The 26,821-nt window shown below is 42.0% G+C and overlaps 1 protein-coding gene across 1 annotated transcript in view; it reads left to right on the top strand.

The window, feature by feature from the left end:
• fbxl7 (F-box and leucine-rich repeat protein 7) overlaps positions 1 to 26,821 on the top strand; it is a 351,149-nt gene that overhangs the window by 70,856 nt on the left and 253,472 nt on the right. The window lies entirely within an intron of this gene.

The raw sequence follows: 26,821 nt of genomic DNA, 5'->3' as shown, positions 1-26,821 counted from the left end.
GTCCACACCAACCCGCCGAAGCACAACCCACCCAGACCTATTCCCCTACATTTACCCCTTCACCTAACACTTGGGGCAATTTAGCATGGCCAATTCACCTAACCTGCACATTTTTGGATTGTGGGAGGAAACTGGAGCACCAGGAGGAAACCCATGCAGGCACGGGGAGAATGTGCAAACTCCACACAGTCAGTCGCCTGAAGCGGGAATTGAACCCGGGTCTCTGGTGCTGTGAGGCAGCAGTGCTAACCACTGTGTCACCGTGCTGCCCACTGAAGTTCAGTTGGAAGAACTTTCCGATCATCCAGGACTGGATATCAATTAAGAGATCTGACAACTTCATAATCGTAGAGGAGGTAAGAGAACTGGAGGTGAGATAAAGTTGGGTGTCTTCAGTGTACATGTGAAAACAAATGCATCTTTGGATGATGTCATCGAGGAGCAGTACTTGGATGAGAAATAAGGAAGTGCAAGGATTAATCCTTAGAAGACAGCAGGGGTAACAGTGCAAGGTAGAAAGATTGCAGATGATGATTAGATAGGTAAGAATAGAACCATTTGAGAGCAGTCCAACCCATTAGGTGGAGAGATGTTGGAAGAGTATGGTGTGCTCAACTGTGCAAAAGATGGAAAACAATTTGAGAATGATGAAGAGAGAGGTTTTACCTTTCTCACAGTCATAAAGATGCCATTAGTGACTTCTACAAGAGCTGTCTTGGTACTGTGACAGGAGTACAAACCTGATTGGAATAGTTCAAACCTAAAATTCTGGGAGATGGACATGTATTTTGGTGTTGACAGCATCTTCAAGGACTTTGGAGGGGAAAAGAAGTTTGAAATTTGCAAGGACAGTGGAATCAAGCATTGGATTTCTGAAAAAACAGATGATGACAATAGATGTAATGCAAGCCCTGAGGAGAGAGAACCATTTATGATATTGGCTAATGTGTCAGCCAAGAGGGGAAATTTGGTGATACATGTGAATCGTTTGAATGGGCATTAACAGATTTCACTAGAGTTAACTATGTACAAGCCCCAGTAAGAGAGTGTATCCAATCCAAATCTGTACAGACTCCAGCTCCAATCCCATGTAATCTAATGAAACTCCTGTACACATATTCTAAAGGATGTTTAGAAGAGAGGGGCATGGCAAAGGAACCTGATCAGTTTGTCTCGATTTTGTGATGAAGAAATCCTTGCACTCCTTGCATTGTTTTTGGTGGTGAGGATAGAATGGCATGAGAAGGAGGTCCTAAGAAGATAGTATGCATTTGGGAAAAGAAGCCCTTGCATGAATAAAAAGGACGAAGAAACTGAAGATATGGAGCAAAGTTTAATTAAATATGTGGGAGGAGACTTATGTGAAACATAAACCGTGGCAAAGGCATCTTGGGTTGAATAGTCGGTGTTGTAAATTCTATGTAATTCTGAAAATTGTTTTTCAACATTTATACAATTTAAAAGAAGGCATTTTTTATGATTCATTCCAAACATTGAGCTTTGGTCATTTAATGTTGGTTTTGTTTATTTGCATTTAGAGTTTCTAATTGTGTTGGTAGACAATAACTACTGTCACTACTGGACTGTTTTCTTTGTTTATTGTCATCTATGTGAGTGGTAGCCTTGAGGTAAATTATTACAATGAAAATAAACTTTCAGTGTTAGATTAATTAATATTTCTCATATTGAGGTTATCAATTGATATTTCAGAACTAGAACTATGAAAAGAAGCAATAATGCTGGTTTAGTTTTATTTTCTTTTAGATTGAATAATCAACAAAACATCACACTTAAGGAAGCCAGTCAAAACTTTAGAGATGTTGCACAGATTTATCAGTTGCAAAATTTCAGTTATGTGGAGCTATTTTAAAAACTCAGATGTCCTCCTAAGTTGAGTTCAAACTTTTGAGGGGATTTAAGGAGGAAAAACTGTTTCAAATTTAAGGTAATTGGGCAAATAACTAATTGTGATAATAAGAAAAAAAAACTGTAGTGAGTTACTATCTGTAAAACATTGCCAGTAAGTGTCATTTAAACTGGTTCAATAATAACTTTCAAAATAAAATTAAATAAGTGCTTGAAAAAGGGAAAATAACTGCTATGAGGAAATGACGGGGAGTGGAAACTAATTGGATAGTCTTCAGAGAGCTGACATAGGCATGATGGGCTGAATGGTGTCCTATTTTGTGTTATATAATTCTGTGAAAAATGCTTTGCTCCTTTTCCAATGGTGTGGCTCTTCCGACTGGAAGGATGTCTTTGTTAGCGAAACTTGTTGCCTGTGTTCAATTTGTTTGCTAATTCCACCTTCCCGCTGATTGAAAGGAGCTGCTGATGCTGATCAGGAGCGAAGGTCGGAGGATGAGATTGTGAAGGGGTGAAAAATAAAGAGTGTACATGAAGCCAAAGTATAAAAAACATCCAATCTTGTGTTCTGACCAAAGTTAGCAGTTGCTGGTGTCAAACTTGCAAGCATGTTGGCCTCTGGCCTTTCCCATTGAGATTTCTGAAATTTGATGTTAAGAATTTGGCCAAAAGCATTTGGCAACAAGGTAGCTTTTTAGCAATGGATCGGAAAGATAATATCCAAAGATGGAAGCCCCAGTTTAGATTATACTACAATGCTGGGTATGTCGAGAGTGCCTCTTCAAATTATTTTATTCTTATCTTTTGTCATTGTTGAAAATCCGACAAATAAGCTCATTGAAAGGGAAAGTGTTCACATGATGTGTATTGAAAGTATAAGTATTGGTGTGACTTTATATTAGTGGTTTAACACCAGATTTCTTTTATTAGTCAGTAGAAAAAGGGTTCTCAGCCTATTGATGATGAAGAATGTAGGTGGACCTGAAATTATGAAGGTAAAAACAAGGATGGCAGATGCTGGAAACCAGAGTCTAGATTAGAGTGGTGTGAGAAAAGCACAGCAGGTCAGGCAACATCCGAGGAGCAGGAAAATCGAAGTTTCAGGCAAAAGGTCTTCATCAGGAATAGCTCTATTCCTGATAAAGGGCTTTTGCCCGAGACGTTGATTTTCCTGCTCCTCGGATGCTGCCTGACCAGCTGTGTTTTTCCAGCGCCATTCTAATCTAGACTCTGAAATTATGAAGCCACTCGTCTTGCCAGTTTTCCAATGTTGTTTTCAATGATTGGGTTTAGCCACCTGTCTACCTTCACTTAGGCTCATTAAGACTCTCGCTAACCATGGATTATGCAACTCTTCTAGCACTGTGATGCAACAAAGGGCGAGCTGACTGCCTTGGTAGACACCTACCAGTTGACTCGAGTTCCAACACTCCTGTCACTCCCTTACCCTGCCTAGCTCGCTGTGGGCTTTCCAGGCCATCCTGGAAAGAATGTTCATTGTAGTTTTAGAAAGGGGCACTCCTGGTCAAAACTTCAATGCATGAATGCTTGCTCCCTCCATGGTGCGTTGCTGTTGTGGGCAATGGGTGAGATTCAGGATTTGCCAGTAGTTCATTGTCCTTTTCCCATTCCCAAGGTGAAAATTTCAGTTCAAATTTGGCAACTGACTTCTGCAGAATTGTTTTAGTCTTGCTACTGACAATAAATGTTCATGAAAAGAATACTTATTTGTAATGAAAGAGATAGTAGCAACGTGGATACGGATTTGGCTGAGTGACAATCTTTGGTTAATGGACATTTCTCGACAGAAGAAATATTTGTATGGAATTCCCCAGGATCAGTTTATATTAATCATTATTATATTATTGCATATCATTATATATTTACTACTTATTAATCACCTCGACTGTGATGTATAGGGCAGAAGTTTAGTCTTAATATAAAACTTGGAAGCATTTTTTAAATGTGAAGAACTTTTGAAAGGATACATACGAGCCAGTAGAATGGATTGGAAATGAGAATTGATTTGTTTTTGGAAGGAAGAATGCAAAGAGGAAATATAAAGGGTAAAGGGAAAAAAATTCTAAAGAGTGTGCAGCCACAGACATTCCTGGGTGTATATGTGTATAAGCCATTGAAGATAACAGGGCAAGTTGAAGAACAATTAAGAAAGCAACCAAGGCTTTATTTGGAGAATGTAGAGTACAGGAGGTTACATAGAACTTGTATGAAACACTAATTCATATTCCATTCAGTTCTGAGCACTGTAGTTGAGGAAGCATGTGTATATGTAAGAGTGCAGAAAAGATTCTCTACCTCCAGTGATGAAGAACTTCAAACATGAATATAGATTGGTGAAGTTGGGACGGTTTTCCTTTTTGAAAAGAAAGCTGTGAGGAGATTTGATAGAAGTATTCAAAATTAGGAGAGGTCTGGACAAAGTAAATTGGGATAAACTGAGCAAGAACAAGATTTAAGTTGATTGGTAAAAGAGGTAAAAGCAATTTGAGAAAAATGTTTTCATTTAGCGCGTGATTCAGAATGCACTGTCCAACAGTGTGGTGGAAGTAGAATCAATTGAAAAGTTCAAAAGGAATAAGACTGGAATCTGAAAATGAAAAATGTGCAGGATTATGAGGAGAAGGTGGCAGATTAGTACTAAGTGAATTAATTACTTATTTAAATAATAGATACAGGAATGACATGCCAAATAGCATCCTGCACTGTAACAATTCCGTGTTCCAGTGATTTCTTTTCTCACTAACTCTTGATTCTGACTGACTTCTGGTCCAGAAAGCAGGGTCATCAGGGGTGGCGCAGTGACTCCGTGATTAGCACTGCTGGCTCACAGCACCAGGGTCCCAGGTTCAATTCCAGCCTCGGGCGACTGTCTGTGTGGAGTTTGCACATTCTCCCTTTGTCTGCGTGGGTTTCCTCTGGGTGCTCCGATTTCCTCTCACCATCCAAAGACATGCAGGTCAGGTGAATTGGCCATGCTAAATTGCCCATAGTGTTAGGTCATTTAGTCAGAGGGAGGTGGGTCGGGGTGGGTTGCTCTCAGAGGGTTGGTGTGGACTGGTTGGACTGTGGGGAATCTAATCTAATCTAGTTTAATCAAAGACACAATAGCCAATTTGTAATGATGCTTAGTCTTTAAAATGGGCGGCACCGTGGCTCAGTGGTTAGCACTGCTGCCCCTCAGTGCCAGAGACCTGGGTTCAGTTCCTGCCTCAAGCAACTTGTCTGTGTGGAGTTTGCACATTCTCCCCGTGTCTGTGTGGGTTTCCTTCAGTGTTCCGCTTTCCTCCCACAGTCCAAAAATGTGCAGGTTAGGTGAATTGGCCATGCTAAATTGCCCATAGTGTTAGGTGAAGGGGTTAGAATGAGTCTGGGTGGGTTGCTCTTCGGTGTGGACTTGTTGGGCCGAAGGGCCTTTTTCCGCACTGTAAGTAATCTAATCTAATCTAATCATCATAATGACCACCAACAGTATATTATAGAGGGCATTTCCAGCATTTCTGGTTGTATAATAACATTAATATACAATGTGTTCAATGACAAAATTATACAGGTTTCTGCCAACATTGTTTTCACTTGGTCTTTGTATAGGCGTGTAGGGTGAGGCAACTATACAAACCTTTTCTGAAGTATTCTAGCTTTGAGAAAAAATATCTCTGTTTATATCATGGTAATGCATACAAAGTTGCTACTGCAGGAAGTAGATTCGGCCATAACCTTTAATGGCCTGTCCGTTGAAAGGGTTCAGCCCTGATAGCTATTGTTGTCTCAAATTGACATTGCCTATTTTGCTGTGAAGCATTGAAATAACAGATTGGTTTCAGTTCTCTTAAACTGAATCATTCATTACATGCTTAAGTCTTGTGCTTACTTCAAATGGTCTAGTTAAGAAGATAAGAATCTCAAAACACTGCTTTATTTCAGTCTCGGGGAATAGGGTAAGGATATCTGAGAGTTAAGAATGTAGTGCAAGCTCATTCAAATGCACATATTTTCCTTAACATTTAGCTTGAAATGTTGGTCTGAGGTTGGTAAGTTTTTCCATCTCCCGAAAAGATCAGGGGTGTATGTGTGTTGGATATTTTATTGATGATATTGTTTGGTAACATATCATCTCTTGCACTGTATTAGATCACCACTGTGTTAATTATCAGCTGGGATAGCTTGGAACCGTACTTTTGTGTGGCAGCCCCTGTTGCATTTGCTACAAGGGAAGCTTCAGAAGGTTCGCTGGCTTCTGTTTTCTTTGGGGCTACTTAACAGTCAACTGAGAGCTTTCACTTTCTCCTACCTCTTTCCATGGCCCTGCAGTCAGCACCCAGAGTTCATGTAGAAGTTAACTTCAGTCTGCACTGTAAAATCTATGCTAGTTCCACCCTCCAGCACTATGCCCATAGCTTCGAATGTTATAACATTGCATTTATATTGCTGATTTAAATGAGAATATAGAAGAGAAAGTGAGGACTGCAGATGCTGGAGATCAGAGCTGAAAATGTGTTGCTGGAAAAGCGCAGCAGGTCAGGCAGCATCCAAGGAACAGGAGATTCGACGTTTCGGGCATAAGCCCTTCTTCAGGATTCCTGAAGAAGGGCTTATGAGAATATAGAGGCGTGGTTTGTAAGTTTTCAGGTGACACCAAAAATCATGGCATAGTAAACAGTGAAGGAGGCTTTCTAGGATTGCAAAAGGATCTTATTGAAATGGACCAAAGGGCTGTATAATGGCAAATGGAGTTCAATCTGGATATATGCAAGGTTTTATATTTTGGTGCGATAAACACGGCTGATGCAATTAATGGGAGGGCCTTGGATAGGATTGTAGGACAGAGGCACCAAAGGGGTTCAGATATTTAATTCTTTAGAGTTTGAATCACATATAGACAGGGTCGTCAAAAAGGCACTTGGCACACGTGCTTTCATTGCTCAACCCTTTGAATATAGGAGTTGTGAAGTCTTGTTGAGGTTGTACAGAACATTGGTGAGGCATCTTCTGTAATACTGTATCCAGTTCTGGTCAACCAATTATAGGAAGGATATTATTTAAGCAGGAGAGAGTTCAGAAGAGATTAGAGAGTTACCAGGGTGTTGCCAGGTGTGGAAGATTTGATTTGTAGAGAGCATTTATTTTCTCTTTTTTTCTTTTTCCCTGCAATACTACCTAATGGCAATAGTGCTTATGTTTCCCCAGCACCATGTCATGTGTGTGCAGGCGTAGGACACAGTAAAGAACAATAGTTGTATGAATCTTTATTGATATTCCATCACCAGAAAGAAAGAAAACACCCGAGTGGCCAGAGACAAGCAGTGCCCTCTGCAAAGGGCAATGCTGTATGATCGAAAAGTGAAGGGGAGGGCGGGGACTAAATCAAAATCGAGTAGGAGGGGGGAATAAAGGACTTCTCTTCCTACGGTGCTCACCTCTTCCTGAACAGTTCAAGGGTTTTTGTAGACACTGCATGCTCCTTCTCCTGGGACACCCAGGCTCTGACACTGCTGTTGATTTTAGTCAGCCAAGATTAACAGCCCAACCAAGGAGCTTATATTCTATGAGGTCCACCTGCCTGATCTTGTTTCAATTACTACATCCCTCCCCCTCTAAGACCTGGAACATAGGCCTGTAGCTTTTTCCTGTAGCTTCTGTGTGAGTGTTTTCGCATCAGATCTGGTTCCTCCGACTCTGCCTTGGATACCGGTGGTTCGTACCTGACTGTAGCCCTCTTCTTGTCTGGAGTATCTCAGCTGAAAGACATCATTTTCAGACCATCATGTCCTCAAAGGTTTCTTTGATGCTTGGCAAATCAAGAGAACCCACAGGTTCTGACACACTTGCTAGATGTTCTGAGAGGCTGGGTATGTTTTGCACCTGCCCCGTTTGTGAAGTTGCAGCTTTCGTGTGGTTTACGTGCTTATTCAGGACCACCTCTCCTTCCCAAACTTTGTATATCATGGGACCTAACCTCATGTTGACTATGCCTCTTACCAATGCAGGGCAATTCGCTTGGATCCAACACCCAACTTAGCCCCAGTGAAGTAAACTGTCTCTCTCGCTTCGAGGAATCTTGTGTTCCTGATGTCATTTCACCTTTCCGCCCACGTCCAGGAAAATCAGATTAACCTGGTGAGGAGTCTTCTCTCTATGAGCAACTCGGCTGGAGCTGTTGCTGCAGTTGTGTGAAGTGTGGTGCTATAATCAAACAGGAACCAGGACAGTTTGGTATCAAGTGAAGCTGTAGGCTGTTTCTGTAAGCCTGCCTTCAAAGTTTGCTCGCTCTTTCCAACAGACCATTGGATGATGAATGGTATAGAACTGTCCTTACATGCTGAATGCCATTCGACTATAGAAAATACTCAAAATCCCTGCTGGAACATGATGACCCATTGTCTGTGACCAACACCTGCAGGAGTCCGTGTGTTGCAAAGGAAGCTCTCAACTTTTCAGCCATCTTCCCTCTGTTTGATGAGTGAACGTAGAATGAGAGGTGACTTGGTTGAGACATAAAATATAATCAGAGGGTTCGATAGATAGTGAGAGCCTTTTTCCTAGAATGGCTAGGACAAGGGGACATTAGCTTTGAATTGAGAGGTGATAGGTGCAGGACAGATGTCCGAGGTAGTTTCTTTACTCAGAGTAGTACGGCATGGAAGGTCCTGCCTGCAACAGTAGTAGACTCGTCAACCTTTTGGGCATTTAGATGGTCATTGGGTAGATATATGGATGAAAATGGAGAGATGGGCTTCAGATTGGTTCCACAGCTCTGCGCAACATCGGGGGCCAAAGGGCCTGTACTGCGCTGTGTTGTTCTGTGTTCTTACTCTCTGCACATCCAACCATTTTGAATGGATCGAAGGTATGGTGCTGGAAAAGCACAGCCAGTCAGCACTCTGATCTCCACCATCTGCAGTGGTCATTTTCTCCCATTTTGAATGGGTGCCCACAATGACTAACACCATAGAGCCTATGAAAGCATCTGCATAGTCAACATGTAACCGAGTCCAGGGTTTACCCGGCATTCCCGTGAATGCAGGGGTGTTGCTGGTGGTAATATTGTCCCTGTTGACATTCTGGCCCTGCCCACACTGCTATCCAATTCTGGCCGACAAACGTCAGTTCTTTATGCAGACATCTTCATTTTGGAAATCCCTGGATGACCCTAATGGAAGTTCAACCAGTATCTGATGATGACCTTTGCTGGGGACAAATCACTCTTGCTTCCTATAATAATATGCTGATCTCTATCGTAATCTCAGCTCACCGGGTGCCGAAAGGATTCAATTCAGGTTGTGATGGCCTTTTTATTTCTCCCATCACTGCCACCTATTTGACTTCTGCCAGGACGGGATCTTTTTATATCCACAGTCTGATATAATCAGCGGTGACCGGAAGAGTTTCCAGGGAGTTTAAAGCCAGAATGGATTCTTCTCGTGGCAGCACTACCGCTGGTGTATTCATCAATGGGAGGCAACTCAAAGCATCTGCGTTTGCTGCTTTGCCTCCCAGATGGTGTTCCAACTTGTAATTGTACATCTGCTGAAATTGACCTGAATCTATAGGCTGCTTGGCCCTGTCCGCTTTAAGTAGCCCTAGCAGAAGTTTGTGGTCTGGTACTATTACAAATTTACATCCATAAAGGTATTGGTGGAACTTTCTAACACCAAAGATGACCTTCCTCCAGTATCTGAGAGTATCTTCACTCAGCCTCAGCCACAGCCCAGGAAGCATATGCTATCAGGCGTTTCTGTCGGCTGGGTCACTACCCTGATACTGCACAGGGAGACATCACATGTTAGCAGCACATCTCATATGGATCTTCTCTGCCAACACCTCTCTGAAGGCTACACCTTGGCTATGACACCATTTCTGAGGCTGACCCTTTTCCAGTAGCAGATGCCAGGATGAAGACCAGATTACATACGAATTTTCTGTAATACAACGTACAGATGTGGGAACCGGGACACCTTTGCTTGCCCTCTCTTTATCTTCCGGTCTTCTCGATTCTGTAGTCCAGGTAGGTCACTTGAGGTGTCTGGAAAACACATTATTCCCTCCTAAGGTGTATACCTGACTTGGAGAAATGTTTAAGCCCTATGTCCAAGTTCTGTAAATGTTCTTTATTGGTCATTCTAGTTGTTAGAACATCACAGAGATAAGTGGCCAACTTTTACAAGGATAAGTAGACCTTGTAAAATGCTCTCCATTTGCTGGAAAATGGCGCAGGCTAATAATATCCTAAATGTCAGTCTTGTATACTGGTACAAACCCTTATGGATTATAATTGTAGCATATTTCTAGGGATCCTCATTTAATTGCAATTGCAGGTACTCATGACTCTTGCCCAGCTTGTGAAGAACAACTGACCCCCCTCCCCCCACTCGTTTTGTGTGTAAGTGTGAGAGATTGGATGTTTACTATTTGATTACCATTTACTGTTTTTTTGAAATCCCCACCTAACTTGACCCAACCCATCGGGCTTCAGAATTGGTACGATTGGTTTCAGTACAAGTATCTCAAGAAACTTGAAGTTGTTATCTGTGAAGGCAGTAAAGCTGATGAATTTAGGAGGATGGCATTTCTGCTTTCATTGTACAAGCTTCAAGGGTTGCATTCTTACCCTTTTGCACACCAGGGAGAACTCTGTATCACAGTCATCACTGTGTGTGTCACAGCTGGTGCCAATGTCCTGAGCTTGGATGTCTTCAGGATACTTTGTGGTGCAGTTGTTTCAGAAAGAAAGTGTTAATTTAAAAATAGTTGTTGATAACAGCAAAAGTGAAATAATCTCTGTTCTCATTTAGCTTTGCCAGGCTACAATGTCCAAGGTAGGAAGGCCGTGCCGCATGATTGATGCTGCGTCTTGTGTTGAAATCCCTCAATTGGTGAAGTAGTTCTGCTTTGGTGTTCTGCTGATAGCATTGCAGCATTGATTTTCCTGAGGTTAATTGGTTCTCTTTGAATGAAAAGAAGATGCAGAAAGCACATTTGGAATCACTAGTTTTGGGGTTCTATCATGCAGACCAGTTAGCCTACAACCTACTCACCAGTTTCCTTTGTACTCTTCCCCTTTACAGTAACATGTAATGGTTTGCTTTCAGTGCTGTACTCTCAGTAAGCCTAGTTTCTTGTGGTGAGGCATTGTCAATGTTCAGTCTATCCAATTGGATGTTGATCACAGCTATCTCTGTGCATTGCGAATCGGCTGCGAGTCGCAGACAATGGAATTCTTCATCCCAGGGCAACAACATTTTTCTTAAATCTTTAATTCAAAATACTTGGCTTTTACAAGTCATGAAAATTGAGCAAAATGAAGTGCATAATTCAGTGACAGGAGCAGGACTGCACTTAAAAACTTCTCTCATTTTAAACAGTCTGATACCGACACTGTATCTGGATTTGTGAAAGAGATACACCCCTAGTAGATGTGGGCATCGTTGGCTCAGCCTGTATTTATTGCCTATCCTTACTGGCCCTTGAGAAGCTGGCGGTGAGCTGCCTCATAAATTGCTGCAGTTGGTATGGTTTAGATACACCCACGGTGCTGTTAGGGAGGGAGTGCCAGGAATCTGACTGAGCGGCAATGAAGGAACAGCAACATAATTCCAAATCTGAATGGTATTGGCTTGTAGAGAAATTTGCAGGTGGTGGGTGTCCCCATGCTGCTATTGCCCTTATTGGTGGTGGTGGTCACTGGTTTCGAAGGTGCGGTTGAAGGTAGATGCTGCTACCTAGTGTTGCGGCACTAACAAACACAGCCACAGGTTGGTAACAGATGTGGATGCAAGTGGCTTATTTTTGTGCTTGGCTCATTATTATAGGGTTCTGCTGTGTTTCCAAAGTGATGTTGGTGTACACAAATATTAATCGCCTTCAAAGCATAAATATGAAAAGTATTGAGATTCTGAGTGTGGAGAGGGTGAATTTATCTTGAGATTTAACACAAAATAAAGGATAGACAGTTAATTTCAAAACAAAAGTTAAAAAGGTGGTGAATCTTGTGTCAGAAGCATATATTCCCCTGCCTTGCAATATAAAATGCACAATGAACGGTAGGACCCTGGGAAGCTTTGACAATCAGAGGGGTCTCGTTGTGCATGTACATTAGTCCCTGAAGGTATCAGGACAGCTGAACAAAATGGTTAAGAAGGCACATGGGATGTTTCCCTTTATTAGCTGAGGCGCAGAACTTAAGAGCCAGGAGGTTATGCTGAAACTGTATAAAATGTTAGGCCAAATTGTGAACATTGTATGTCGTTCTGGAGTACATGTTATGGGAGGGATATGATAGCACTGCACAGAAGATTTAGCAGAATGTTGCCTGGGCTGGAGAGTTTCGATTATGAACAGAGATTAGATAGATTGGGGTTGGCGGAAATGTCGGCTGATGATTTGGTTTATACGAAGGTTTGTAGGGTGGAACGTGAGCACCAGGGGCGTTCTGTCCTTGTTACGGTTGGATTTCCCTCCCCACCCCTTTCCGCCTTCCGCAAAGACCGTTCCTTCCGTGACTACCTGGTCAGGTCCACGCCCCCCTACGACGCATCCTCCCATCCTGGCACTTTCCCCTGCCACCGCAGGAACTGTAAAACCTGTGCCCACACCTCCTCCCTCACCTCGATCCAAGGCCCTAAAGGAGCCTTCCACATCCATCAAAGTTTTACCTGCACATCCACTAATATCATTTATTGTATCCGTTGCTCCTGATGTGGTCTCCTCTACATTGGGGAGCCTGGGCACCTCCTAGCAGAGCGGTTTAGGGAACATCTCCGAGACACCCACACCAATCAACCACACCGCCCCGTGGCCCAACATTTCAACTTCCCCTCCTACTCTGCCGAGGACATGGAGGTCCTGGGCCTCCTTCGCCGCCGCTCCCTCACCACCAGACGCCTGGAAGAAGAACGCCTCATCTTCGGCCTCGGAATGCTTCAACCCCAGGGCATCAATGTGGACTTCCAATGTGGACAAATGTTTACTCATTTCCCCTTCCCCCACCTCATCCTAGTTCCAAACTTCCAGCTCAGCACTGTCACCATGACTTGTCCGGATTTGTCCAACCTGTTGATCTTCTTTTCCACGTATCCACTCCACCCTCTCCTCCCTGACCTATCACTTTCATCTCCTCCCCCACTCACCCATTGTACTCTATGCTACTCTCTCCCCACCCCTACCTTCCTTTAGCTTATCTCTCCACGCTTCAGACTCACTGCCTTTATTCCTGATGAAGGGCTTTTGCCCGAAACGTCGATTTCGCTGCTCCTTGGATGCTGCCTGAACTGCTGTGCTCTTCCAGCACCACTGATCCAGAATCTGGTTTCCAGCATCTGCAGTCATTGTTTTTACCAGATTGGAGTTGTTTACCTTAGAACAGAGGAGACTGAGAGGCAACATGATTGAGATGTATAAAATTATGAGGGGCATTGATAGGGTAGACAAGAAAAATCTTTACTTTTAATCGGGGGATCAGTGATGATAGGGGCGTCGTTTTGCGTTCAGGGGCAGGAGGTTTAGAGGAGATGTGAGGAAAACCATTTTTCACCCAGAGAGTGGTCAGAATCTGGAACTGACTGCCTGTAATAGCGAAAGAGGCAGAGACCCTCATAACTTGTAACAAGTGTTTAGATGTTTTAAGATGGTGGCCTAGTAGGATGATCCAGCTGGAACTCATCCACTCCACTTCTTCTTTTTCTTCTTCTTAGTGCTTTTTCCCCTTCTTTTCCTTCTCTTTCTCTTCGACTCGTGGCCTCTACTGTGTAACAACCCCTGGCCTTCAGTGAATGATGATTCCCAGTACCTGGCAAGCAACAAGTTCCGGCCTTTGGTGATGATTCCCAGCCTTCCGTAGTGACCTCCTTCAGTGGTGTCTCCCGATGTTGGCGTGATGACCTCGTGACCTGGCAGAGCAGCCTCTTGGCGTGGCGTGACAATCTCTTGGCTTGGTGCAGAGGTCTCTTCCCATAAGGGCCTCCCACCATGGCACGGTGACGTCCCGGCCTGGCAACCTTCCGGCCTCATCCAGCAGCCACTTGGCGTGGCATGTCGCTTGAACAGTTTGGAGCCAGGGCCCAGTGCAGATAGAAGCTAGGTGCCAGCGTGTTCTGCTACACTGAACTTTTATTGCTGTAGAGTAATAAAGGTTTACAGCATGGAAACAGGCCCTTTGGCCCAACATGTCTATGCTGTCCTGTTTTCACAATTTATCTAGTCCCATTTGTCTGCTTTTCATCCATTTCTTTCCATACTTGTACCATCGACATACCTGTCCAAATGTCTCTTAAATGACAAAATTGTACTCCCCTCTAACATGACCTCAGACAGCCCATTTCAGATATTCGCCATCCTCTGTGTGGAAAAAGTTGCCCCTCTGGACCATTTTGTATGTCCACCCCGTCACCTTAAATTTATGCCCTCTAGTTTTAGACTCCCCTATCATGGGGAAAAGCTGTTGGCTATGTACCTTATCTATGTATCTCATGATTTTATAGACCTCTATAAGGTTACCCCTCAGTCTTCTATGCTCCAGGGAAAAAAAAAGTCCCAACCAATCCAGCCTTACCTTATATCTCAAATGTTTCAGTCCTGGTTGCATCCTAGTAAACCTTTTCTGCACTTTTTCTAGTTTAATAATATTCTTTCTATAGTAGGGCAACCAGACCTGCATGCAGTACTGTACCTGTGGTCTCACCAACATCTTGTACAGCTGCAACAAGACGTCCGAATTCCTACACTCACTGCTCCAACCGATGAAAGCAAGCATGCCAAAAGCTGCCTTCACCACCTGTGATTCCAGTTTCAAACATCCATGAACCTGTACCCATGGAACTCTGTTTTGTAACACTCTCAAAGGCCCTACCATTGACTGTGCAAATCCTGACCCACCAACACCTTGCATTTATCTAAATTAAACTCCATATTGTCATGCCTCAGCCCACTGGCCTAGTTTCAAGATCTCACTGTATCCTAGATGACCTTCTTCACTGTCCACTATACCACTGATCTTGGTGTCATCTACAAACATACTAAACATGCCTCCTAAATTCTCATCCAAATCATTTATATAAATAAAGAGAGTAACAAGAGCATTCGGCACCGATCCCTCTGGCACACTGTTGGTCACAGTCCTCCGGTTTGAAAAACAACCCTCTACCACCAATCTCTGTCTTTTACCTTCAAGCCACTTTTGTATAAAGTTGATTAGCTCTCCCTGGATCCCGTGGGATTTAACCTTACTCAGCAATCGACCATGTGATATCTTGTCAAAAGCTTTGCTAAAGTCAATATAGACAACATCTACTACACTGCCCTGATCTACTATCTGGTCATCCCTTGAAAAACTCAAATTTATGAGACGGGATTTCCCATGCACAAAGCCATGCAATCATAAATGAGCTGTGGCCTCACCAAGTGCCTGCAGATTCTGTTTCTCAGGATCGCCTCTTACAACTTACGCACCATAGACAATGATTTTTAGTTTCCAGGCATTTCCCTGCAGCCTTTCTTAAATAATGGCACAACATTAGCCACCATCCAATCTTTGGGCACATCACCCATGGCTGTTGATACGAATATCTCCACTCAGGGCCCTGCAATTTCCTCCCTAGCCTCCCACAAAGTTCTGGGATACACCCCCATCATGTCTGAGGAATTCCGATACTTCAATGCATTGTAAGATTTTCAGTACCTCTTCTAACTAAAGAAGCTGTGTCTAGGTACTTCTGTATCTAAGTTGGCACTGTAATTGGCGATGTATAATCTTTTTACTATGCTCATTGAGTATATGTGACAATAAAGGCTATTCTGTATTCTCTGTGCACTTGCAATGCCAAGGAACACAAGGCTGTGGGCCAAGTGCTTGAAAATTGGATTAGAATAGTTACATAGGAGAAAGTGAGGACTGCAGATGCTGGAGACCGGTGCTGGAAAAACAAAGCAGGACAGGCAGCATCCTTATGCCTGAAGAAGGGCTTATGCCCGAAACGTCGATTCTCCTGCTCCTCGGATGCTGCCTGTCCTGCTGTGTTTTTCCAGCACCACATTTTTCAACCTAAGAATAGTTACATGGTTGTCTTGGACCAGAGCATCCACTATGGGCCAGCAGGTCTCTTTCTGTGCTGTGGCTCTCTAAGTCTCTATGGCTCTAGGACTCTTGTAACAAAAGGAAAAACAGTGTTCAATCTCATTGGCTATTTTCCTCCTATCCTTCTTTGAATGTGCACTGTGAAATACGCAGAATACTGATTTTAAAAATCTGAATATTATAATGCTATTCAAAGATAATATTGGATTTGCAGTAATTAATTACAGTTTCTGCCATGAGTGGTATTTGGTTTCGTATTTTGTGATCAAAAATCCATAATAACCTCACTTTGTTTTTTTTGATACTTTTGTAATGTACGACATATTAGAGCCATTTAACAGCAATAAGTATGTTTTTTTTAAAAGAAGTTCTGTTTAGAATGAATTAAACTTGGTGATTGATCACCAGCCATCATCAACCCATCACTTTTTTGGATTGCTATTATATTTGTCTCCAGTTTCTTATCTTGCCTCATGCCTTCTGAACTTATTTTGTCTACTTCCTGTTGCCTCAACTCTTATTGCACTAAACTGCTGACCATTCAGCTTCCCCTCCTAGTCCCCATATTAGCTGATATTGTTAATGATTCATTCTGTCTTCAGGTCTTGTCACAGTCTCCTCTAAATTTTATGTTTTCACCCTCTCCAAAACACAGCCCTTGACCCTACTATCCTTGTAGACTATCCACATCACTACTACTCTAAGTAAAGAAACTACCTCTGACATCTATCCTATATCTATCACCCCTCAATTTAAAGCTATGTCCCCTCGTGCTAGCCATTGCCATCCAAGGAAAAAGGCTCTCGCTGTCCAATCTGTCTTACATCTGATTACCTTATATGAATCCATTTAAGTCACATCTCAACCTTCTTCTCTGTCACGAAAACAGCCTCAAGTCCCTCAGCCTTTCCTTGTTGCCTGGAATGGAGGGAAGGTCTTACATCCTAGTAAATCTCCTCTGCACCCTTTCCAAAGCTTCCACATCCTTCCTCTATTGCAGTGACCAGAACTGTACACAATACTCCAAGTATGGTCGCACCAGAGTTTTGTACACTACTGCATGATCTCATGGCTCCGAAACTCAATCTCTCTACCAATAAAAGCTAACACACCATATGTCGTCTTTAACAACTCGATCAACCTGGGTGGCAATTTTCAAGGATCTATGTACGTGAACATTGAGATCTCTCTGCTCATCTACACTACCAAGAATCTTACCATTAGCCCAGTACTCTGCATTCCTGTTACTCCTTCCAAAGTGAATCACCTCACACTTTCCTGCATTAAACTCCATTTGCCACCACTCAGCACAGCTCTGCAGCTTAGTTATGTCTCTCTGTAACCTGTAACATCCTTTGTCACTAATCTGATCCACCATTCCTAAAACTTGATGTTTGAATTCCTCCAATCAGGTTTCTCCTTTGTTACAGAACCAAAAATACTCTTGTAGGGTGCCATTTGTTATTTTCTTGTGACTGCACTCAAAGTAAGCTTTTTCTCGACTTCTGTACAACATTGTACACAGCTCAGTACACCTTTCACTTGTTCCAGCAGCATGGACTGCGCTCACATGTTTCCATTTTTATCCATCAATTTGCGAACAGATTGTGTCTTCCAACAACTTCTCTTTCTGCCTACAGGCTGTTATCTCTGGGCTCCCCTCAGGATCTATCTTAACAACACCCAGTTCTGTTTTCACTTCTCCATTGTTGTTGGAGAATAGACAGCACTTGATAAGCAACAATTTCTTCCAGTTAAATATTTGGAAGACTGAAGTCATTGTTTTCTGTCCCTTATAAAGAATTAATTCTAACTGTGGGATATGTTAGTGAGACAGTATACATCATCAGAGAGATTGATGCAAAGTCACATGACCTTGCTCAGTTTCAGGATCATGGCAAGCTGCTTTTAAAATGATATTAATGTTTTCATTACTCATAGACTCTAACAATTCTTTAGCAGAACAACAAGGTCATAAATGTTATTTTCATTAGCAACAATCAGAGGTCTAAATAGCTCTGTTCAAGGCTTAATGTCATATCTGATCCCTAGATGAACTTCTGAACATATACTTAGGCCATCACTAAGACTCCTTTTTATCACCACTGTAGCATCACCCATCTTTACTCCAGTCACAAATCATCTGCTGCTAAAACCCTTATGCCTTTGTTACCTTTACTTAAATGGATGTCCATTTTGTTTTCTACATTCTATCTCTGTTAATGTGACGTCATCCAATACTGTGCTGCCCATGCCTTATCTTGCACCAATTTCCACCCACTGCATGCTTGTTGACCGACTTTAGCTCAAAGTAAAGCAACATCTTGATTTAAAAGTTTTCATCCTTCTTCTCATATCCCTCCACAGCCTCACTTCTCCCTCTCTCTCTGTAAGCTCCTCTAACCCATAGAATGTAATGGTGGCAAACAATTGCAGAATTACAGCGTTGCAGTACCCAGTCTGCTACAAGAATAATTAATTTGGTCCCTAGCCTTAAAATCCTGCATCTCAAGTCTTAACATGGTACCATATTTCTGAAACAAAAGTAAAATTATCAGCAACATTAAGCAATTATTGATTCATTTTAAAATTATCTTTTGACTTTCCTGAATATGATGAAACTTTTTTGAGTTATACTATCTCAAGATTCCTCATGGACATCACAACGCGTTACCGCATATTGTGAGCTGTGACTCATTACCATCAGTAGTAAGAAGCACATCTGGAAAAATGCTCCATTGTCCAAAATAGCTATTTAGAGATTCTTTATAAAGATATTTGTGGGCAAGTTTGAAATGCAGTCGGCATTGTAACAGACCATCATAGCATGACTTGTTGAGATTCACATTTCAAATAAGTATATAAAAATTGCTGGCTGCAATAAAGGTTTAGATGAAATTTATTATATACCATTTCTCCTTTTTGCAGTGGATCTGTTTGGCAGGGCCTCTTTTGAGGTATTAAATAAAGTCATATGTTTTGAATTAAACTGCTGCTTGGCCTCTGCGTACCCAGAAAACTCGATCTGTTCTGTAGATAAAACCTTCTAAATTCTGCAGGGCTTCACCAGTAGTATCCACGGTGCAATTTGTTATTTTGTTCTGAAACATAATTTCTTCATTTTACTTGGCAGGTTAGAGGTAGATCAGGTCCTGGTGATGGAACAAGCTGTTGAAGTTGGCATTTCAGGATGTCTCTCAGTTGAATGTCAGCTAAAGCTACACTCTCTCCAGTTTACAAATGGCTTGATGCTTTTTCCAGAAAGTATAATTTAAGTATAACACAAATGTACATACGTTTGGGTGCACATTTTTTTGCATCCTTCACTTTTGCAATAAAAGAATCACAGTCGCCCTTTGGACCACTTAAAGATCAGATAATTAATCATTGTATCCGAGTATTTATCCAAGTAGACTATACAGCATTTTAATGCCTAGTGTGTAAAGTTTCCCATTTGCTTTATAACTGTCAAGTTCACTTGTGGCATTATGTAGATTTTTAGATTCATATAGTACAGAAAAGGTCTTTGGTCCATCCCATCGGGTTTGCACCAACAGAACTACCACAAAATTGCACTCATCCCAATTTTGTTTGCTTGTCCCCTATCCTTGAACATGTATATTTGAAGTGCCCATCCATACATTTTTAAAGGTGGTAATATTTCTGGCTTCCATTATTTTCTTAGGCAGTGCACTGCAGATCCCCTCCACCCACTGAGTGAAAAGGTTTCTTCCCCCCAAATCTCCTGCCCCTTATTGCGAAACAATGCTCTTCCATGACTTGACCCCTCAGCCAAGGAAAACAGCTGCTGTCTATTCACCCTGTCCATTCCTCTCATAATCTAATGCACCCCAATCATGTCCCCCCTCAGTCTTTTCTGCTCTAAAGACAACAATCCAAGCCTATCCAAACTCTACTGAGAGTTTAATTTCTCATCCCAGGCAGCATCTGCTGAACCTCCTCTGTGTCCCCTCCACTGCCATCACATCCTTCCAATAGTCAGGCAATCAGAACAGCACACACTACTCCAGTCTTGGCCTGGCCAAAGCTGTATCCAACTTCAACATTACTTCCTTGCTCTTATACTCTACGCCACAACTGATGAAAGGAAGTGTCCCAAATTCCTCCTTAACTATTTTAGTCATGTCCTCCGCCCTTCAGGGCTCTGTGAATAATTACCCCAAGATCACTCTGTTTATCTAGGCTTCCCAGTGTCCAGTGATTCATTAATACTTTCTCATCTTGTTTCTTCTTCCAAAGTGCATCACTCTGTACTTGTCAGTGTTAAATACCATCTGCCACTCATTTGCCCATCAGACTAATGCGTCTGTATCTTCCTGTAACCTACAACTATCTTCTTCACTTCCAATCTTGGTGTCTCCTGAAAATTTGCTTAACATTCCCCTCACATTTTCATCGATATCATTTATGTATAAAACAAACAATAAGGGCCCCAGTACTGATTCTTGTGATACACTGCCTCCGGTCACTCTGACAGCCTTCTATCACTGTCCTTTGTAACCTATTACTCAGCCAGTTTCTCCATCCGTCTTGCCAGGTTTCCTTCAATTACATGTCCTTTAAACTTTTCAGTCAGTCTCCCATGTGGGACCTTGTCAAAAGCTTTGCTAAAATCCATACACAGGACTTAGCTCGTGTACACACTTGATTATATTTTGAAAAAAAACTAAATGTACTACCCATATCTCTCACATCACTGGGTAACAATCCACCAGCTATTATCTTTATTTTGTGACAGTGATTATCAAAACAGGCAGTTAGAGGGGTTAAGATAAAAAATATGATATGTAAGTAAATTGGTTGATTTAGTACAATGGCATGTTAGATTTACTGCTAAAGAAGGCTTATTGATAATCTGAGATATCATGAAAACAAGTCATGCGCATTTATGTGATGCAAGGTAACATAACGTGGAAAGAACCTAGTGTTCGGGGGTGTTCTAATAACTGTAAGTGTGAGGTCAGTCAGTAATGGGTCCCCATTAATAGCTCTTGATTCTAACAGGCTGACTTTCACCAATTCCTTTGTTGTCTTGTTCTCTCCCCCGCTCACTCTCTGTCTCTCACTCTGTCCTCCATCACCACCTATTGTTAATGCATCCCTACGACTACCCACCCTATCTTCGTAACATTTCCTAACTACAATCAGTTCTGAAGAACAATGCAGCGCAGGACCAGGCCCTTCGGCCCTCCAGGCCTGTGCTGAAACATTTCACTCTTCCATACTAAAACTGTCTTCACTTACAGGATCTGTATCCTTCTACTCCCTTCCAATTCATGCATTCATCTAGGTGCTCCTTGAATGCTGCTGTTGTTGCTCTGGTAGTGTGTTCCAGGCATTCTCCACCGTTTATGTGAAAGACTTGCCTGGCATAGCTCTTTGAACCTTTGCCCCCGAGTAATTGATCCCTCCATCTTTAGAAAAAGCTTCATACTTTCCACTTTATCCATATCATTCACAAACTTATAAACTTCTATCAGGCCCCCTCTCAACCACCTGCATTCCAGTGAAAACAAACCCAAACTATTCAACATTTCTTCATAGCTAAAATCCCCCATATCAGGCAAAATCCTGTACTCTTTCCAAAGCATCCATATTTTTTTGGTAGTGTGGTGACCAGAACTATATGCAATATTCCAAGTGTAGCCTAACTCAAGTTCTACAAAGCTGTAGCATAACTTTCCTCTCATTATATTCCAATGAAAGCAAGCATGCCATAGTCTTTTTTTAACCATCTTATCTACCTGCACTGCCACATTCAGATTGCTCTGCATATCTCCTAAGGGTTCTGCCATTCACTGAATAATTTCCACCTGTATTTGGCCTTCCAAAATGCATCAGCTCACATTTGTCTGGATTAAACTCCATCTCCCATTTTTCTATTCATGTCTCCTACTGATCTATATCCTGTTGTATCCTCTGATGAACCTTACTATCCATAACTCTACCCATTTTTATATCATTCACAAACTTACTGATTAGATCAGCCATGTTTCCCTCAAAATCATTTATGTAGACCATTAACAGCAGAGGTCCCAGAATTGATACCTGTTTTCACCACCAGTCACAACCCTCCATTCCGAAAAGTCTCCTTTAACCTGTGTCTCCTATAACTAAGCCAGTTCTGTATCCATTTTGCTAGTTCACCCCTGATATTATGTGACTTCACCTTTTGTACTAGTCTGATATGAGGGATCTTGTCAAATACTTTACTGCAGTCCATGTAGATAACGTCAACTGCTTTTCCCTCATCAATCATCTTCATTAACCCCCAAAAACTTAGATAAAGTTAGTGAGGCACAACCTTCCCCACAGAAAACCATGTTGTCTATTGCTAATAAGTCCATTTGCTTCTAAATGCATATAGATCATGCCCATGAGAATCTTTTCCAATAATTTTCCTACCAGTGACTTGAGGCTCACAGGCCTGTAATTTCCTGGATTGTCCCTGATACCCTTCTTAAACAATGGGACAACATTGGCTATTTCCCAGTCCTCTGGGACCTTAGCTGTGACTAAAAAGGATACAAAGATGTCTGTCAAAACTCCAGCACTTTGTTCTCATGCCACCCTTAATACTCTGGAATAGATTCCATCAGGACCCAGGGAAGTGTCTACCTTAATACTTTTTAAGATGCACAATATGTCTTCCTTATTATGAGCAACTTGGCTTAGAAATTCAACACTCCCTTCTCAGAAATCATCGTCTACCAATTCCTTCTCTTTGGTGAATACTGCAACAAGTATTTGTTTGACACCTTACTTGCACATAGATTTTCTCCTTGCTTCTAGAGTGGGCCCACCCTTTCCCTGGCTACCCTGTTGCTGTTTAAATATAAAAAGCCTTGGGATTCTCCTTAAATTAATGACTGTTCATAACCCCTTTTAATTCCTTGGTCAAGAGCTCTCCTACCTCCCTTACATATTTCAAGGGCTTTGTCAGTTCCCACCCTCCTCTACTGTATGCTTCCTTTTTCTTTTTGGCCAAGGTCATAACATCCCTTGTCACCGAAGGTTTGTGTAACTTGATGAACCCATCCTTATTCTCGTAGGAATGTGCCACTCCTGAAGTCTTATCAACGGCCATTTGAAATACTCCCATATGTCTGATGTGGATTTACCCAAAACAGCCACCCTCAATCAAAATTCTCCGCTGCTTGCCTAATATTGTTGTAGTTTGCCTTCACCCGAAGACAGCTGCTATCCCTATCAGTAAGTATCTTCAAACCCACAGTATCATGGTCATTACTACCACAATGCTCCCCCACTGAAACTTCACTCAGCTGGCTGTGCTTATTTCCCAAAATCAGTACCAGTGTACACTCCTTGGAGGAAGTGAGGACTGCAGATGCTGGAGATCAGAGTTTAGAAGTGTGGCGCTGGAAAAGCACAGTAGGTCAGGCTGCATCTGAGTAGCAGGAGAGTCAACGTGCTCCCACATTCCTGATGACAGGCTTATGCCTGAAACATCCCCCACATTCCTAATGAAGGGCTTATGCCCGAAATGTTGACTGTCCAGCTCCTCGGATGCTGCCTGACCTGCTGCGCTTTTCAGGCGCCACACGTTTCGACTCCAGCATCAGCAGTTCTCACTTTCTCCTAGTCATTAGAGCCTTACTGTGAAGCCTCTTCCAAAGATGCCCACCTTGAAGAAGTTCTCCTCCTCCCTCCTCTCGTGCTATATATCCTGCTTTTTCTAATTTAACTACTGGATCTGAAACATTCATTCTCCTTTCTCTGCACAGATGCTGCCTGAGCTGCTGAGTTTTTCCAGCAGTTTGTATTTTTGTACCAAACTAACTAATCCCATTTATCTGTATTTTGTCCATAGCCTACTTTGTCCTGACAGTTTAACTTCTCATCCAGATGCTTCTCAAATATTCCAGGAGCACCTATCTCCATGGTGGTCTCAGGCAGCATGTTACATATTTCTACCATCCTGCCTCATTGCAGAGACTTTCCATCACAGGCAATATACTGGTGAACCTTGTCTACACACTCTCCAGTCAGATGCCCTTCCAGTAGGGTGGTGACCCAGACTACATGTAGTCATCATCATCGGTGGTCCCTCATGGCTGTACAGGTCAATGTGGCTACTGCAGGCTCTGTTACACTTGGATCATAGCATAGAACCCCTCTAGTGTGGAAACAGGCCCTTCAGCCCATCAAGACCACACCAACCCTTTGAAGAATAACCCACCCAGACCCATTCCCCTCATTGTTCAATCTAATCTGAGGAATGTCCAATTCAGAATCATCTGAATTTGTATCTTCACTCTGTATTGTACCAAGTAACGCATTCTCCTTTTGCCATCCTTCCCTATCAAAGTACCTTTTGAGCATTACACTGTGAGATTTCCTTCTATCTGGCACCCTTATCAAATAATTCCCCTCATTCAATTTCCTTTCTATTTGATAAGGCCCACTAAACCTTACTTTTAAAGATTCACGTACCACTGGAAGTAACACTCGGATTTTATCTTCACGAGCAAAATAGTGAACTTTTGATTTCATGTCTTGTTTCTTGTATTATCACATGCTGTGCTACTTTTAAATGTTGTCGAGCCAACTCCCCCACTCTACTTAATCTTTCCCTAAAATTTGACACATAGTCCAAATGCATCGTCTTTGAACTTTGACTCACCAATTTTTCCTAATTAATTTCAGTGGTCCTCTCACCTCATGCCCAAAAACTAATTCAAATGAACTGAATTTGGTAGATTCATTTGGCACATCCCTACTTGCAAAAAGTAGGAATAGAATTCATTTATCCCAACCCTCTGGGTAGTCTTGATTATAAGCCCTCAACATGGTCTTTAAAGTTTAATGCCACCATTCTGATGCTTCCTGCAATTGTAGATGGTACACAATAGATTTGGATTGATTTATTCTTAAGCTATCCATAATTTCCATGAAAAATTTTGATGTAAAAATTGACCCTTGATCTGATTGTCTCTCTGTGGATAGTTTGTATCTAATAAAAATTTTGAGTAACCAAGATACAACGTAATTGAATGGCCGCTGAAAATCTAGTAGACCCATCCATTATAGTCAACAAATACTGATTCTCACTTTTTATTTTAGGTAGGGGTCCTATACAATCAATTTAAGACCCTTGTAAAAGGCTCCTCAAATGTGGGAATGGATATTAAGGGCGCTGGTTTTATCGCTACCTGAGATTTTCCAATTACCTGATATATATGACCTGTCCGGCAAAATTCAGCAGCATAATTATGTAGTCCAGGCCGATAAAAATATTTTTGTGTTATGACTTGAGCTTTCCTTTCTCTTAGATGACCACAGCTGGACTTTCCACTGGCTTTTCAACCACATTAGGCATCACTGCCATCCATGATCCAGCTATATCATTACCAAGGATAAATTAGATTCCTGAATTTTCTATTACTCCTACCACTTCACTGGACAGTCCAACCTTACTTTACATAATGGAACATTGCTCTTCTCACCATTACTTCCACATATCACCACTTTTCCTGGCAATATTCCTGAATTACATATCTTCTCATCTCTCACTATCAAACATTGTCGTGTTCCTGTATATTTTTTTTAGATTACTTACAGTGTGGAAACAGGCCCTTCGGCCGAACAAGTCCACACCGACCCGCCGAAGCGCAACCCACCCATACCCCTACATTTACCCCTTACCTAACACTACGGGCAATTTAGCTTGGCCAATTCACCTGACCCACACATCTTTGGACTGTGGGAGGAAACCGGAGCACCCAGAGGAAACCCATGCAGACACGGGGAGAACGTGCAAACTCCACATAGTCAGTCACCTGAGTCGGGAATTGAACCCTGTGTTGCTTACAATTTTAATCTCTTTACTTGCAAGGGTAAGGTTTACTTGCCTATTCCAAGAGAAACAGGTAAATTATTTAAAGAGATCTGGCAGTTCATTCTCAACCAACCCCTGACCAGATTGTACATTCTGGTGCAGCATTTTAGCTTCCACTGTGCTTTGTTTTACCACATTTACAAAATTCACTGGCTTATCCTGTGTTCCCACATCCACCTTCCCAGTGCTTCATGTGGCCTACTTTATTGGACAAAGTTTAAAAATGACATGACACCGGGTTATAGTTCAACATGTTTATTTGAAAGTACACGCTTTCGGAGGACTGCTCCTTTGTCAGGTAGCTAATGGGGCAGGATACATAGGGCACACATTTATAAATTGAAGATCAAACTGTCATACAAATGATGCAATGTATGAGACAAACCTAGATTGCTGTTAAGTCTTTAATCACTTAGAATGGGAATGCAGGTTTCAATTGATTAATATGTAAATCCCAGAATTTCTTTCAAGTCACAGCCCTGAGATTACTTAAAGTTTTATCAGAATATAAAAAAGGTGATATCTCAGCTCAGACACTGCATTAGTCTGCCTGGATCCCAACCATGAGTTAGACTGGTTTTACCTCCAAAGTAGGAATTTATAAAATGTCACATGGACTAACTGCTGACAGATTGTGTGCTTTTTGAACAAAATAGAATATATCTGCAAATATGAATTCACTCCATAGACATTTTTATGTGTGAGCATGAGAGAGATGGGAAGTGTGTGTGTGTGAGAGAGAGAGTGTGTGTCTGTGCACATGCTTGATAGTGTGTGCGTAAGTGTGACACACGCACTCACACTCACACTCTCTCTCCCCTCACACATATGGGGTGAATTTGCATTTGCAGATTTGTAGCCATGTTGGACTATAACCTGGTGCCATGTCATTTTTAACTTTGTCCACCCCATCCAACACTGGCACCTCCACATCATACTTCACTGGAGTGAAAAGACCTGAAGTTTTTTTACTTCTCCTTTCCCCTCAT

The sequence above is a fragment of the Hemiscyllium ocellatum genome, chromosome 5, assembly GCF_020745735.1.
Source record: "Hemiscyllium ocellatum isolate sHemOce1 chromosome 5, sHemOce1.pat.X.cur, whole genome shotgun sequence".
Taxonomy (NCBI): domain Eukaryota; kingdom Metazoa; phylum Chordata; class Chondrichthyes; order Orectolobiformes; family Hemiscylliidae; genus Hemiscyllium; species Hemiscyllium ocellatum.
The sequence above is the reverse complement of the archived record's forward strand: the minus strand, read 5'-3'. Positions and strand labels throughout refer to the sequence as shown.